The sequence below is a fragment of the Heterocephalus glaber genome, unplaced genomic scaffold (assembly GCF_053883595.1).
Source record: "Heterocephalus glaber isolate CG9 unplaced genomic scaffold, H.glaber_assembly_v1.0 deba00001463, whole genome shotgun sequence".
NCBI lineage: Eukaryota > Metazoa > Chordata > Mammalia > Rodentia > Bathyergidae > Heterocephalus > Heterocephalus glaber.
The window spans coordinates 16,629,494-16,645,501 of NW_028258310.1; the positions used below are offsets into that span (position 1 = coordinate 16,629,494).

Below are 16,008 nucleotides of genomic sequence, written 5' to 3' on the forward strand. Positions count from 1 at the left end.
AGTGCTCTGTACTATGTGCACTTTACGCAACTGAATGTAGTTAGGTACCACTATTTTATAAAAATATGACCCCAAGATAAGTAAGACAAAACTTGGGGAGGTAACCCAGGGATTATGTGGGTCTAACACTGGTTTCTTTCTCATCCTGAATGTTTCCGTCTTGGACGTATGTAGATGTCATTGAGCTCTGCTCAATGGAAAATTGTGCCCTTTGCTATACCCAATACCTTAAATAAGGTCTGATTTCTCAAAAAAATGTGGAGAACACACTCAGTGTACATGGTGGTGCCTCACAAAGAGTAGCTGAATACCAACAGTGTTTTTTTAGGGTTAAAGTTTTAATTAAACTGTATACCTAGGGATAAATGTGTTCATTCATTACTATTGAAGTCGAATAAGTATAAGCTGGACCATTGTAGCTTCATTTTAGTTTTGTTCATAGCAAAAATATCAACCGTGTTCTATACTCCAAGTCAAGAAACAACCAGAAACAAGGGTACTTACTTGAAATTTTACAGCACAGAATCAAAACTGCCCTGGGGAAACTCCAGGCTTGGCAGTACACCATCAATCTTCACCTCTTTGAGGCAGAACTCATAACATTTTATTAGATGGTCCCAGACAGGAATCAAGCTGGATATCAGATCTAGCATAGTCTTTGCAACTAGACACTATTAATTATCATTGCTCCTTTGTGTTTCCACTGATATCAATACAATTATGATCATCTCTAACGACCAGGCCTCCAACATCATCAAGAGCTAACCCCAAGGAGACTTGACAAACATGCTGTTAGAAGGATACTTTTCCGTGAACCTTGGTGAAAATAATGTCCAAGCCTTACTGTAAAGACCAAAAGTTTCCCTCTAGTTTTGACAGTAAGAAGTAAATAATATATTAATGGAGATATAGCAGAAGATTGGGGCAAAAGGTGACATTAGAAGCCCTCTATTTTTTCCAACCAAGAGACCTTTTGTGGTCCTTCCATTTCCCTTAAAATTTGTCTCCCACTCACTTTTCCTCATACTTTGTTGAAATGCTTTTTGTTAGTCAACTCTAGCACTATAACAAGCACCAGAGGTAATCAACTTATAAAGAGAAAAGGGTTGTTTAGGCCCATAGTTTTGAAGGTCTCAGTCCATAATTGGGCAGGTCATTTGGGAGCACTTAGCAAAGCAAAACCATTTGCCTTATGGCCAGGAGGTAAAAAGAGTGGAAAGGGAAGGGCTGGGGCCCTACTGTCCACCTCAAAGGCATCCCCCCAGTGACAGATGACCCCCCACTTGGCCCCACTTTTTAAACCCTCTGTCACCACCCAATAGAACCACAAGCTGGTGACCAAGCAAGATTTAACACACGGTACTTTAGGAGATATTTAAGATCAAAACTACAGCATACCTCATGAATTAACCACATTTGAAATCTCTATGTTAGAAACTGGATTTTTAAATGCCAGTTGTTTATGGCAAATGCTATAATTTTATGCAATTAGAATTAATGGGAAATTATGTGTTTGTCTAACAGTGTATTCAGGCCAATGACAGTGCACTCTAATTCTTAGAAAATACATTATTTAAAAAATTCATCAAATCCCTTGAGGCCACTAAGAGCTTGTATGGTGCCTTAAATAGATCCCAAATGCTTTTTCATTAATGCTTTTAAAGCATCCTCTCTTAAGTTAGTAGAATTTTCATCCTTTTTTCTAACTATTATTTTTTCTAACTATACTTTTTTCTAACTCCCATTTCTACTGTAAGTTAAGCATTGTAGATCAATGAAAAATATTCTAAAAGCAAAGTAAAAGGAAATACTACCCATTTCAAATAATCAGGGCTCATGGGTGAACCATCTGCTTATAAGGCACCACTTGTTTATTTGTCCTAAACAATTTGTTTATGAGAGATGTACCTGTTGTACCATTTCATAATAAATGTCCAAAGAGCAGGCCTTCTGTTTCCCCAGTCTCAGCCAGAATGTGCTACGTTAACCATTCACCTTGAACATTCATGAACAATTAACCATATTTTTACAATGTCCCCCTATTCTCTAGGAAGAAGGAAAGAACCAAACACAACACTAGGCACCAGGTAAACACTGAACAAATAAGTACTGTCAATTGGTTGCTTAATTAACTGGAAACTGCTTTCCTTCTTTCAGATGATGAGCGCACACATTAGCACAATGGGCCAGTGAGTCACTGAACTTCACTAATGCTCAAACTGATTTCATCCAGGCTTTCGGGAGGGCTTTCCTGTCTACTAGAAATGGGCTTTGTAAAAAGTACTTTCTGACTTATAAAATTAGAAATCCATAAGTAGTGCTAGATACATAACATGTGTTCTGTTGTTGGGTGGTGAGTAATTTAATGACCATAGAATAAATGAGGCATTTTATCACAAGGCTTAGAATCATTTTTATTTTTAACCTGAGTCTTGCTTCAGCTGTCCCATCATATACCAACACCTGATTCAGTCTGATTCAGTGCCTGGCATATTATGCTCGATAATTGTTGAATGAATCATTTAATGACTAGTATTCAGCATGGTTGTTCTGTAATGGAGTCTTCATCCAGTATGTGGAAGCTTTTTGTTGGCTACTAACTCATATTCTGCCCTGTAACTTTGCCCTGATTGATGTAAATTTCTCCACACTAAGGCAGATATTTTTCATTTATGGTCAGTGGATTGTTACCATTACTATACCTGCTAATGAGGGGGAAAAAGTTATCACCAATGTATTTTGCAAACCAAACATTACCCAGCTGGAAATATGACAGAAGGGGAGAAGGTTGAATTTATCATTTCCATGTGAGTACTACTTAGCATTTAAAGTTAGCCTTTTCTCTAGAGTGAAATAAAGAAGATAAATCTCAATGAAACTGCTGTATGACTCTGTAGACTTACTTTTGGTAAATATTTGCACAGTGCTGCCAAGATTTCTGAGCTTGTCTCAAATTATATGAAGTACAAAATCTGTGATAATGGTGAATCTTATTGGATGTGCAGATCCTGCAGCTTATGAGCCAATTCTAATGTTTTGACTCGGTTCACAGAAATGATGGAAATCAGCCAGGTTGCCATGTTTACTGTGAGGTTACAGGCATCAGAGGTATATTCCACTGGGAAGATTTTTATCACCGTAAACAGAATTAGCTACATCACAGAGGCAGATATTCAGAAGAAGCAGTTTGTATTATTAGTCTTTGCAGGAAATTGGTTTCAAAGACTATGGTTGTCCATGTGTAATGAATTGAATTTGCGGAGAAACTTTTATTTCCAACAGCCAACATAGTGTCTTAATTCTTCTCCTGTTAATTAGCTAAGGATGCTGTTTAAATGAGATCAAAGTATTCAAGATAAAGAGCAGATTTTAAAGAGGAAAATTTTAATTAGCTTCCTCTAGTACATAACTCCATTTCTTCCTAGCCAATGAGTATAACACAAGGGAGAAAACCAATGTGCTCTTATTCACTCAGAAGAAGGGCACTAAAAACCCTCTTTGGGCTATAAAATGGCAGGTACAGAGGCTGAAGAATGCACGTGTGGAAGCAGTGACACAGATATAGAAAAGTTGGATTGAGATGGAATTTTTAAATTTAATCTACCTGGTGTGGGCCTTGAAAATAATTCTCTCTAGTTGTAAGGGTTTCACAGAATACTCTTTTCCCCCTCTTTCATTTGAAAGTTGGCAAAAGTCAATCATTAACCACAATAAGAAAGTATGGTTAGTAGGTGTGTGTGGGGGTGTGTGTGTGTGTGTACGTGTATTACTTGGTCATCCTGCATATTATGCTGGAGTGGGGAAAATCCCAGAACTACAACTTGGAGCTGGAAGAGCTCCGAAGGCACCTTCACACATTTCTCCTTGGTCCCTTACATGGGTCCTCCAGAATTAGCCTTTTCCTTTTTTTCTATTTCTCACACAGTTGGAAATGATAAGCAATTACGTGTACTAAACTTATGAAAATAAGCACAGATCCATCCACCTTGTCTGGATCCAAACTGGTTTGTGTGCTTGTTTTAAAAGAGAAACGCTGTTTTACTTCCAAGTCAAATGCATACTCATCTGACTAAGGTCTTCACAGTGCATAAATTTGGACAGGTAGAGCATATTGGTTGGATTTGTCCTTCAAATAATTTACTCTTGAGGATGTGATTGCATCTCCCCTGTTCTCTGGTGTTATCTGTAGCTACTAACAAACTATTTGGCATGTAGGACAAAGTTGACAAATCCTAACAAATGGATACATATCTTTATAAGTAAATGAATGAATAAAATCATTTTCAACTTCAAGGCAAAAATAAATCTCTTATTTTTTAACAATTAAAAAATAGTAGTTAAGGAACATTTGCTGAACATATCTTGTTTCAGGCTCTGGAATATGCTAAGGGATCTCCCTACATCATCTCCCAAGTGGGCATGTTAAATATTTTTGGCATAATTTGACAAGTTTGAAACTCCTTGGTGATGAGACTGCAGACTGTATAGGATGAAAAGAACAAACAACTGGAAAAAGCACAGGAGCTGGAGGGCAAGTGAGGAGTTGTGATGTAAACCCAAAAGAACTCATTGATGCTGATTCCTCAGCTCTGCTGAGGATTTGCTCAGCTCCCTGCTACCTGCATTACTCTCCTCTCTCCTTCTGCCCCTCCTTGACATTCCTAATAACTTTCCAGACCCAAGGAAGCAAAATCACCAATTCAAACATGATTTATGTATTCATCTAGTCTCTTAAGATTCATTTTCTAATTCATGTGACAAAAAATGTAGTCAGTTCTTGGCATTTACCAGACATGGTGCCAGGGATTGAACTGTAAACCAGAGCACTTGACTTCTGCTTGCATGTCTGCCCTCCCAGAGCTTCCAGTCTTTAGCAGAGATTTATAAATTAAGTAAATTTGAACATTGTCTAGTAATAGGGAAACTATAGCAGTAATCAAGATAGTGGGATCTTGGTGAAGGGAGAGTCATACAGATCAATGGAGCAGAATGTAGAATCCAGAAAAATGACTACACAAATATAGCACAAATTTAAAAACTTAGTTTATTTATTTATTTATTTATTGGTACCAGGGATCAGACTCAGGTCCTTGCACTTTCAAGGCATGTGGCAGGACCACTGAACTAAATCCCCAGCCCTGAAACTTAGTTTACTTTTAAAATTAACTGCTTATTTTGGAATAATTTTAGATTTATATAACAGTTGCAAAAATAATAGACATGTCCCATATACCTCTCATCTAGTTTTCCCTAAAGTTAACATCTTATGTTGTCATGATATATTTGGAAAAACTAAGAAATTAACATTGGTATAATATTCTAAACTAAATTCTTGACTTTATTTGGATTTCACTAGTTTTTGCAGTAACTTCCTTTTCTGTTCCAGGATGCTATCTAGGATACCACATTACAATTGGCTAATTAATTTTTGACAAAGGTCCAAAGGAAATCAAATGCAAAACTTCTCATGATGTAAGGGTAAAGATTTCTTAGAAATAGCACCAAAAGCATAACTCCATAAATGAAAACATTGGTAAGTTGGACTTCACCAAAATTAGAAATGTTTATTTGCAAAAGATACTGTTATGAAAATGAAAAAAATCAAGACACACAGTGGGAGAAAATATTTGCAAATGGCATATTCAGATAAGGATATATCCAAAGTATATGAAGCAATCTTAAAATTCAAAAGTAAGAAAACAATTATTCCATTTTTAAGAGCATAGATTTGGCCAGACACTAGCAAAGAGAATGTAGGGATAGCAATTGGGCACATGAAAAGATGTTCAACATCCTTAGCAAACAGAGAAATGCAAATTAACACCACTGCACACCCATTAGAATGGCTTAAATTAAAGACACTGACATCACCAAGTGCTGGAAAAGATGTGGAACCCAGAGCTCTTAAATATACAATGTAGTACAGTCGCTCTGAAACATAACTTGACATCTTTTTAAAAATTAATTAAGTTTATTGGTACATTATAGATATACATAATGATCTCATTTATCTTAGGGGATTTGTACCTGTACATGATATATCTTAATTCATTTTTTTCCCATTCCCCTACCCTTCCTTCAAGCTCTCTTCCTCTCCTTTGCAAAAACCATTTCCATTTTTTCTTTCTTTTCTCATTTTTTCTTTTCCCTTCCTTCCTTTCCCCTCTTCCCATGCTAGTTCCACTTCCCATTTGAACATTTCCTTCCTATTTCACAATAGCTATTATACATTTTGATCCTCATTTACACTTTCAGTTTCTCATACCAGAGAAACAATCCAATGTATATGCATGTTGATTTATTTTGCTTAAGAGTATGGTCTCAAGGTGCATCTCTTTACCTAGAAATGTCTCAAGTTTATTCTTTTTTATGGCTGAGTAGTACTCCATTGTATTAAAAAAAAAAAAAAAAAAAAAACCTCCACATCTTTATCCATAAGTCAGTAGATGGGCATTTGGGCTGTTTCAAAGAATTAGCTATTATAAACATGAGTGTGCATATGTCACTGTGGTATTCTGTTTTTAATTCTTTTGGGGAGATATCCAGAAAGGGGAATAGCTGGGTCAAATGGAACCTCTAGTTTTAGTTTTTTGAGGAATCTCCACACTGCTTTCCATAGTGATTGCACTAGTCTACACTCCCACCAACAGAGGAAAAGGGTTCCTTTTCCTCATGACCCCACCAGCATTTGTTATTGGTTGATTTCTTGATAATTGCTATTCTTTCTGAAGTGAGAGTGTTGTTTTAATTTGCATCTCTGGAATGACTAGTGATGTTGAACATATTTTCATATATTTATTTTTGCCATTTCTACTTCTTCATCAGAGAATGTCTATTCATTTCAGATAACCATTTTTGGATTGAGTCTTTAAATTTGAGGGTCTGCTTTTTTTTTTTAGTTCTTTATATGTACTAGATATTAGTCCTTTGAGGAACAGTTGGCAAAAAATTTTTCTGACTCTGTGTGTTGTCTCTTCACTCTGTTGGCAGTTTCTTTTTCTGTGCAAAAGCTTTTTTAATAAGATGAGATCCCAGTTGTTGATTCTTTGTCATATTTCCTATGCCACTGGGATTTTATTCATAGTCATTGCTTACACCTATGTCTTCAAAAGTTCTACCTATTCTCTGTTCCAGCAGATTTAGTGTTTCTGTTTTAATATTTAGATCTTTGATCCATTTTGATTTTAGTTTGCTGCATGGTGAGAAACATAGGTCTAGGTTTAGTCTTTGGCACATGGAAAGCCATTTATTACAGAGTTATCTTTCTTCTAGTGAAGTTATTTGGCCCCTTTGTCAAAAATAAGGTGACTGGGTGTGTTCAAAGTTGTTTCTGTATCTTCTAATTTGTTCCTTTGATCCTTGGTTTGTTTTGTTTTTTTACACTACCGTGCTGTTTTTACCATAGTAGCTTTGTGATATAATTTAAAGTCAGGGATTATGATGCCTCCTGATTTGCCTTTGTTCCCCAGAATTGATTTTGCTATTTTAGGTCTCCTCTGGTTCCAAATAAATTTTAGGATTGTTTTCTCTAATGAAAATAGATGTAAAAAATCCTCAATAAGATATTGGCAAACAAAATGCAGCAAATCATCAAGAAGATTATACACCGTGACCAAGTAGGATTCATCCCAGGGATGCAGGGATGGTTCATCATATGCAAGTCAATAAATGTAATACACCGTATTAATAGAGCCAAGGACAAAAAATCACATGATCATCTTAATAGATTCAGAAAAGGCATTTGACAAAATCTAATACTCATTCATGGTTTTTAGAAACTACAGAAAATTGGAATAGACAGTCTTTATCTTAATATGATAAAAGGCATCTATGACAACCATCACCCAGTATCATACTAAATGGTCAAAAGCTGAAAGCTTTCACTCTAAAATCAGGAACAAGACAAGGGTGTCCACTATTACCACTCCTCTTCAATATAGCTATGAAAATGTTAGTCCGAGCAATTAGACAAGAGAAAGGAATAAAAGGAATAAGGATGAGAAAAGAAAAAGTTAAATTATCATTATTTGCAGATGACACGATGCTCTACATAGAAGACCCCAAAAACTCCACCAAAAAACTCCTAGATTTAATAACCAAATTCAGTCCCATAGCTGGATATTTAGTCAACACTCAAAAATCAATAGCATTTCTGTACATAAATAACCAACTCACGAGAGAGAAGTTAGGGAAACCACACCTCTCAGAATAGCATGAAAAAAAATGAAATGCTTAGGAATCAATCTAACAAAGGAAGTAAAAGATCTTTACATTGAAAACTGTAGTACTCTGAAAGAGATCAAAGAGGATATCAGTAAATGGAAAGATATCCATTGCTCTTGGGTAGAGAGAACCAACACAGTGAAAATGGCCACACTCCAAAAATTCTTATACAGACTTAATACAATCCCAATCCAAATACCAATAATTTGGCAGCTTATAATGAAACTAAAGATATATAACTCAGCAATCCCATTACTGGGTATATGCAACAGACAAGGATTGGCAAACCATGGCCAACAGGTTGAACCCAGCCCACTATCTCTTTTGTAAATAAAGTTTTATTGTAACATATTCATAGTCACCACACTTACTCCTTTAAATATTGTCTGTGCTTGCTTTCCTTCTGCAGCTGGCCTCTAACTTACTGTAATTCAACTTGATTTTTCCACATCATGATGGTATAGAAAAGTCATGCACATTCAGTGGAAACACACCTAGAATTTTGGATTTGATCTTTTCCTAATGATATGCAGGATGATACACTTTCACGATACTGGACATCAGGTTTAAGCTGCAGCTCCCAGTTAACAACCAGTACTCCACGATGTGTTGTTTGTTCATGTTATGATATTGTCATTGTCAATGTGTTTAGGTAAATGTGACTTCATTACAAGTTGAGGGGCATCTGTAGTTGTACCAGAGACTATATGCTCCACAGAGCTAAAACATCTGGCCTTATACAGAAAAAGTTCACCTTCCCCTGTTGTAAAGAAATGAAAACATGTTTATCTAAAAACCTGCACACACATATTTTTATAGGAGCTCTATTAGTGATTGTCAAAAAATTGAAAAAACCCATTGTCCTTCAGTAAATGGCTAAGCAAATTGTGGTGTATCCATACCATGGAAGTATTTAAAGAGCAAACTATTAATATAGGAAAAAACTTGAGAACCTCAAAAACACTGTGTCAAATGAAAGAAGCTGCTTTCAAAAGATTATATATTGTTTCTATTTATATAATTTTTTTTCCAGTACTGGGGATAGAACTCAGGACCTTGCACTTGCCAGGAAGGTGGGGCACCACTGAGGTACTTTCCTGACCCTTTATATGACATTTTAAAAAGACAAAACTTTGGTAACAGAAGAGCTCAATGATCATTGTGGCTTATAGGTGATAAGGTGTGATTTCAAATGGAAAGCATGTGAGAGTTTCATGAGGTGACTGAACTGACCTGTATCTTACTATAGTGGTGGTGTCATGAATCTATACATGTGTAAAAATTCAGAAAAGTACACCAAAAAAGTCAATTTCACTATATGTTAGTTCAGTAAATAAAAGGTAAGCCATTTTTGTCTAAGGCCAAAAATGTAGCCTGAAGTAGACATGAGATTCTAACCCAAGTTTGTATCTGTCACTGCATTAATATTTAACCTAATATTCTAATTTTCTATAAGAGTAAACAGGGCTCAGGGGGGCTAAATCACTCGACTGGTGTCATGTTTTGTACCATTCACGAAGGCTACATTGAACCATGGATGACTCTGATTCTATTGGACTAGGGTATTTACTAGGCGTTCTAGCTGGGACTTTAACTTGCTCTTCTGTAAGATGAGGCTTCTGGATACCTCAAACCTTTGTGTAGTTTTAGTTTAGTTTAGGCAGAGACTGGGGTGTCCGTGCCTCTGGGCAGGGGTACCCACCAGCAGCCATGCTATCCTCAACATCTTTGGCATCAGCATCATGCCCGTTGCATCCTCTGTTCCATATAGCTTTCACACAGACCTCAGATTTATTTGAACTTTACAACCACTCCAGCAGAGAAGAAAATGGAAGCATACTCCGATTAAACAATTTTCCCAAAGTCACAAGCTAATATGTGGCAGAGAAGTGCCTAAAATTTATGAAGTCTTACTCCTGGAACACATTGCAGTTTCCTTTACTACTCTTGGCCTTTGCTAAATCCTGTTCTGGTTCAAGTGTTTAAATATGGGATAAAGACATTCACAAGTCTGTTGTGTGAAATGTAGCTTGGAAGGCAACTTCATTGACAAAAGGATGCTTTTCTGAATACTGTTTACCAAGCCATCTGCTTGTTCTCTAAGAGCTCTGAGGACAGAGGTCATGGACTTTCCCCACCAACTGAAATCATTTTAGTACGCAGTCACCTGAAACCAAATCCTATCTATCTTACTTCTTAGGTTCTCTCCTTCAGCAAACACAGACCCCAACAAATAAACTTTTCTTGACCCACAGTTCTTGAGGAGGAAAGTTGGGTCATCTGGCCAACTCTTTCTGGTTTGCTTAGCGTGTCTTTTGATAAAAACCTTCTTTCAAATTATTCATTACATTCAGTCTGCATGTTAGGTTATGTAATAACTAACGTTGACTTTTCATTGTTCATTCCCCCTCTCCCAAACTTATCTTTGAAAAAGATTTTCCCTGAGCATTTGAATCTTAAATGTTTAAATTTTTTTTTTTTTTTTTGGTACCAGGGATTGAACTCAGGACCTTGTGCTTGTGAGGCAAGTGCAGCACCACTGAGCTAAATCCCCGGCCCTTAAAGGTTTGAATCTTGAATTAGAAACCATGTATTTCTCATGTATGAAACAGCAGAAATTTATATGAAAAGAAATCAAAATTTCTTAAAGACAAAAAGAGTATTTGACAATTACCTAAGCAACCCTAAATGCTTTGTACTCTGAATAGAAAAATAAGACCTAGGAAATGAAACCAAATTACACTGAAAGTGATGAAACATGAACAAATCTAGGAGAGTTTAATTAAATTTCTACTCCTTCCTCAGTAAACTCACCTTCTCTCCACTTCATATGTGCTACAGAGCAGGGTGAGCAGATATTAGGGAAATGGTACATGAAGGGAACATTGTAGCATTCATATGAGAAAACAGGCTTGCTCCAAAGACAGGCTGGCACAATCAAATGATATGTGCTTAGTGAGGCAGGCTGTAATTCTATTAACTCACTGCTGTCTTTGAGAGTTTTAAATGTCTGCAGCTTCCTCTGGGCAGGTGATTCAGCACCTTGTACATCCAGGGCTGGATATGACTAAATATCACTTTGTGTGATCAGATTATTGTTGCTGAGTCAGAAGGCGATGTAATGCTGTATGTATGTATGTATCAACATGGTTCTGCATATTTCTTTACTGAGATGTTTATTCTTTCACATGTGCCCACTTTCTTACTCGGTCTTTTTTCTATGGTAGAATATGCTACAGTGTTTCTGCAAGATATTAGCTCATTATTTTTGTCTCTTGTGACATTCATTCTTGTTATTCATCCTTAAGGATCAGGTCCCAGTCATTGCTGGAGGTAGAACCAGAGATGAATAACACACACAAAATGATTTCTAGTTTTAATTTTAAGGGCAAATGCAGTCTCTCTCCCTGTTCAATTATTTTTATTGGAAATAATTCCTGAGGGCCTAGTTTCAGGAAAAAACCATCACCAAATAAACAGAATATTAAGTTTATGTACATGTGATGAGATAGTATTTACTACTATCAAACCTTGTCACTAAGACTTTGACCAATGAATAAGAAAAAAGATTCAAAATTATTATTCCAAGTTAAATGGAAGAAGAAATGTGATTTTGTATAAATATATAAAGACTTGTCTGTGCATATATAAACACCCATGAGGGCCAGCTGTGGAAGGTGAGATCTCTATACATGCTCATTCACTCAGTCAACCACATAAGAGCATGGTCTGATGAAGACAGTTCCATGTGGCTAGACACAGCAGGGAGAGCAACTGCAGAGGGGACTCCATAAGGAAAAGTTACCAAATTGCACGGAATATAAATTACTGCCCCACCCCACCCCCAAAAGCACTTTGTGAGCATTGAAGCTTGAGTAGTGGGTGACAAGCTATTTGCCCTTCCGCTAATTACAATCTAATAGAGAACCATCTTTAAACAAAGAGACATGCTAAAATGACAGGTAGTGATTACTGCTGTGAAGAAAATTGATAGAAAATATAATAAAGAACAAAGGGGTAAGAAGAAAGCTGGGGCACAGGTTATTTTATTTAAGGTGGTTATTGTAAGCTTCTCTAAGATGAGACATGTCTAGTGAGAAAAAGGAAAAAGAAGAACCAGCCGTGAGGAGCATGCAGAGAAGAGTGTTCCAGGCATAGGGAACAGTGAATGCAAAGGCAAAGCTGTGCTGTGCTGGAGCCATAGAAGAGAGATTCAGCTGGTTGGAACATGGAGAAGCAGTGAGATGTAGATATGCAATGAGATTGGAGCCACATAGGGATGGGTAGAGCATGGTGACGCACTAGGACCTAGTGATGGCGAACCTTTAGGGACGAGTGCCTAAACAGCAACCCCAATCCCACTTGCTTATCACAAAGTGCCAACACTGCAATTAAACCTGAATGCCGAAGTTTTAGTTTAGAGAAAACAACTCATACATTAACATCTTTTGTCTTAAAAGAAAAACAAATAACACAGGGCCATAGGTTCACCACCATGGCTAGGATATTGTGAGTGCAAAAAGAAAGATTTTGAACAGGACTGGTCTGCGAGATGACATCAGTTCATTCCACCTGCTGGGAAGAAAGACCACTGTGAAGGAGACAGAAGGAGACGAAGCAGAAAGAACCACTGGGAGCCAACTGTAGTCATCCATGCAAGATAGGTGCTAGTTAGTAGCAAAGGAGATGGAGCAAATGACAGATGTATGATATGCAATGCCAAAGGCCCAGCTTACTTGCTGGTCGTAAAGAATGAGGAAATGGAAAGTTATGGGTATGGCTCCTGTGAACATTGAAATTACTTTCAGTTGATGCTATAAACAATTCAGATGTCTTCCTGAAAAAATGAACATTTTTATGACTCTTCCCTTGCAGAAGAAAGGTGTATGTATCTAGTTATCACATAGGGCTTATGTGACCAAAGTCATATTTTGTCTATGTGATCTTAGGCTGGACATTGCTCATCCTAGAGCTTCTGAAACACCTCACCTGAGCCCCAGGACCCCTTGGAGATAGTGTGATTTTCATTGATGCAAAAATAATCATTCCCTAGGTGTACATGGGAGCATAGGTGTAAGACAAACTGAGTCAAACAAATAATTGGTGCAGTGCACCCCTCACAAGGATCTTGTAATCTCCAGAGTATTTTCTTGTCTTCCTAGAGTGTAATTTTGCAGCTCATGTCAGCACTACAGAAAGTCCAACGCAGGGAAGGTGGTAGCCCAAAACACTACCACCACCAGAGGGCAGCATGGAGCTGTGCATGCCCAGCCCAGCCCCCCAAAGGCTCCTGGAGCCTACCTGTTCTGAGGAATGGCTGCAATGGGGGCAGGAGTCACTGCTGCTGAAGCAAACCAGGAAAGGGCATGTTCCTTTTAGCCAAGGTACCAAAAAGAGCATGAAGATGTCGTTTGTCAAACCCTAAATACAATTGCAGGTCACATAGTCCAAATAACAAATAAAGCTTTATTTTGATCTTTAGCTATCATATATGAAGTATCATGTGCTTGCCACAGACAGATGGTTATATATTATGTCATTTAAGTTTCACATAATCCCTATGAGCCATGCTAGCTTTTGCCCCCATTTTACAGATGGAAAAACTATATAGTTACTGAAGATCACTGACAGGGGCAGGAGTAGGTACCTATGAAACTCTGTGTAACTATAAAACCTCTCCTCAAGGCTACAACATTGCTTATTATTTCACCAGGGTTATGCTGGATGCTCTGAGCATTTAAAGGCAGTACAGTATTAAATATATTTGATACATAGGACTTGGCTCTTATCCATGAAATACATATACTTACAAAGTGAGAGGAGAACAAACTAAACAACTAAAGAATCATACAAACAATTGTATGTAACCCGGAACTGAACAACTTCACCAAACCGAGTCTTTAAAATATTCCAATGTCGTATTCACTTACATCACACAACTACTATAAACAGGGTCACCTTCAAATTTAAAAACATAAATGAGAGGCAGTGAGGTACAGTCACACATTCATTCATTCAATCATTCATTCTCTGAGTAGTTAATTAGCATCTGTGACTATGACAGGCACTAGCTGTCACATAGAAAAATACTAGTCCCTGCTCGTGAGGAGGTTATAGTCCAGTTGGGGATCGTGAAAAAATTGACAATAGGAGTAAATCAACAAATAAATGTGAGATTACCATTATTTTTGTATCATAAAAAGTGTTCCATGGTTCGCTATTATCCCTGGTAATTTCAGATCCTGGACCAACAATTTCTTGTCTTTAATTCTTGTGACCTTTTTCACTCCAACCACGCAGCGGCTCTGTTGCAAACAGGTCTGCTGTTCTGCGATCTTGATGTTTTCAAATTCCTGATCTCATTCTCATGAATGTATGTCTCTCACACTCCCTTAGATTGTAGTCAGATCTTTCTGTCTTCTCTTGCCTATTCTGGATGCCATGGAAGATAAACTCAATTATGCCCTTGTTCCTGCTCTGAAATTCTCTTGTCCTTCTATCATACCCATCCTGATAATCCCGACTCTGCCTAACACTCTTTCCTCTCTTCTCCCAGAAGACTCTCACTGCCCTGACTTTGTGCACACTGGTACTCTCTGGTGGAGCCTGGAAGGCAGTCTGCAGACCTGCCAGGATACTTGCCTTTGCTGTCTGTTTCATTTTCCACCAGCCTTTTCTATTGTCTTCAAATCTCATTCAATTTTCCTTTTAGTCAGTCAACTCCCAGTGTACAAAAAAATGTAAACATCCTCAGCTCCTTGGGTCTTTACCCCAGAGTCTTTCTCCTTATATTATCATTTGTCTTTATTCTTCAGGCAAAGCAGGCGGTTTCCTCCCCAGTGGGCATTCCAGGATAATGGCACATGAGAAGATTCACACAGGTAATCCATTCAGTCTTTCACTTATACATGCATGCCTGCACTCCCTACTTTATTCCACAGGTATGTATTGACCAGCCACTATTTTGTAGCTTTACAGCTGGCGCAGCAGACACAGCATAGCAGTCTAGGGTCAGGAGGAGCAGGTTGGGAAGACTGGAGCATGATGAGAAGGGAGTGACTTGATACAAGATGAGCTCAGAGTTATGGAACCCTTACCCTAGATGACATGTTGATATTTTGAACTTACTGTAAGAGAAAAGGAAGTCATGTGTGATGGCACATACCTGTAATCCCAGGACTCCTAGAGGCAGAGGCAAGAGGATTACAAGTTCAAACCCATCTTGGACAACTTTGTGACTTAGGAAGACCTTGTCTCAAAACAAAACAAACAAACAAAAACAAAAGAAAAAGCAAAAAACTTAAAAATGGCTGGGGATACAGCTCAGTAGAAAGGCCCTGGATTTACTCCCCAGAATCACAATACAAAATACAAAATAGGGAATCAATGCAAGAGTCTAAGCCAAAGAGTGGCATGGTCTGATCTGTAGTTTCCAAAAGACTACTATGATGGATTTTGTGGGAACAAGATCAGAGGAAACCAGAGCAGGAATGGGAAACACACACACACCACATACACACACACACACACACACACGCTTGTGTCATAAACCAGTGAAAGGTGGTGGCTTCCTGTGTATAAAAACTCTGGTAGTTGAGCACTGAGTTCTCTTCAGCTTTGGCAGCTCCTGGGCTCTGTGACTGATTTCTTATGAAGGTCCGGAGGCTCTGGCCCCCCTCTCCTCTCCTAATTTATCTCATATGAAGGGTCTGTGCCTCATACTGCACACTGTGCCCTGGATGAAATGGACCATTCTGTTCCCTCAATGCTCTGGTGCATTCCCCC

The 16,008-nt window shown here is 37.9% G+C and overlaps 1 long non-coding RNA gene across 2 annotated transcripts in view; it reads left to right on the forward strand.

Annotated features, from left to right (window-relative positions):
• The window catches only part of LOC147826684 (uncharacterized), a 64,319-nt gene extending 49,103 nt beyond the window's left edge, over window positions 1–15,216 (forward strand). For both annotated transcript variants that reach the window (XR_015438800.1, XR_015438801.1), the window contains exon 4: window positions 15,039–15,216. This is a non-coding gene — a long non-coding RNA (uncharacterized LOC147826684). The remainder of the gene's footprint in view (window positions 1–15,038) is intronic.
• The last annotated feature ends 792 nt before the right edge of the window (window positions 15,217–16,008 follow it).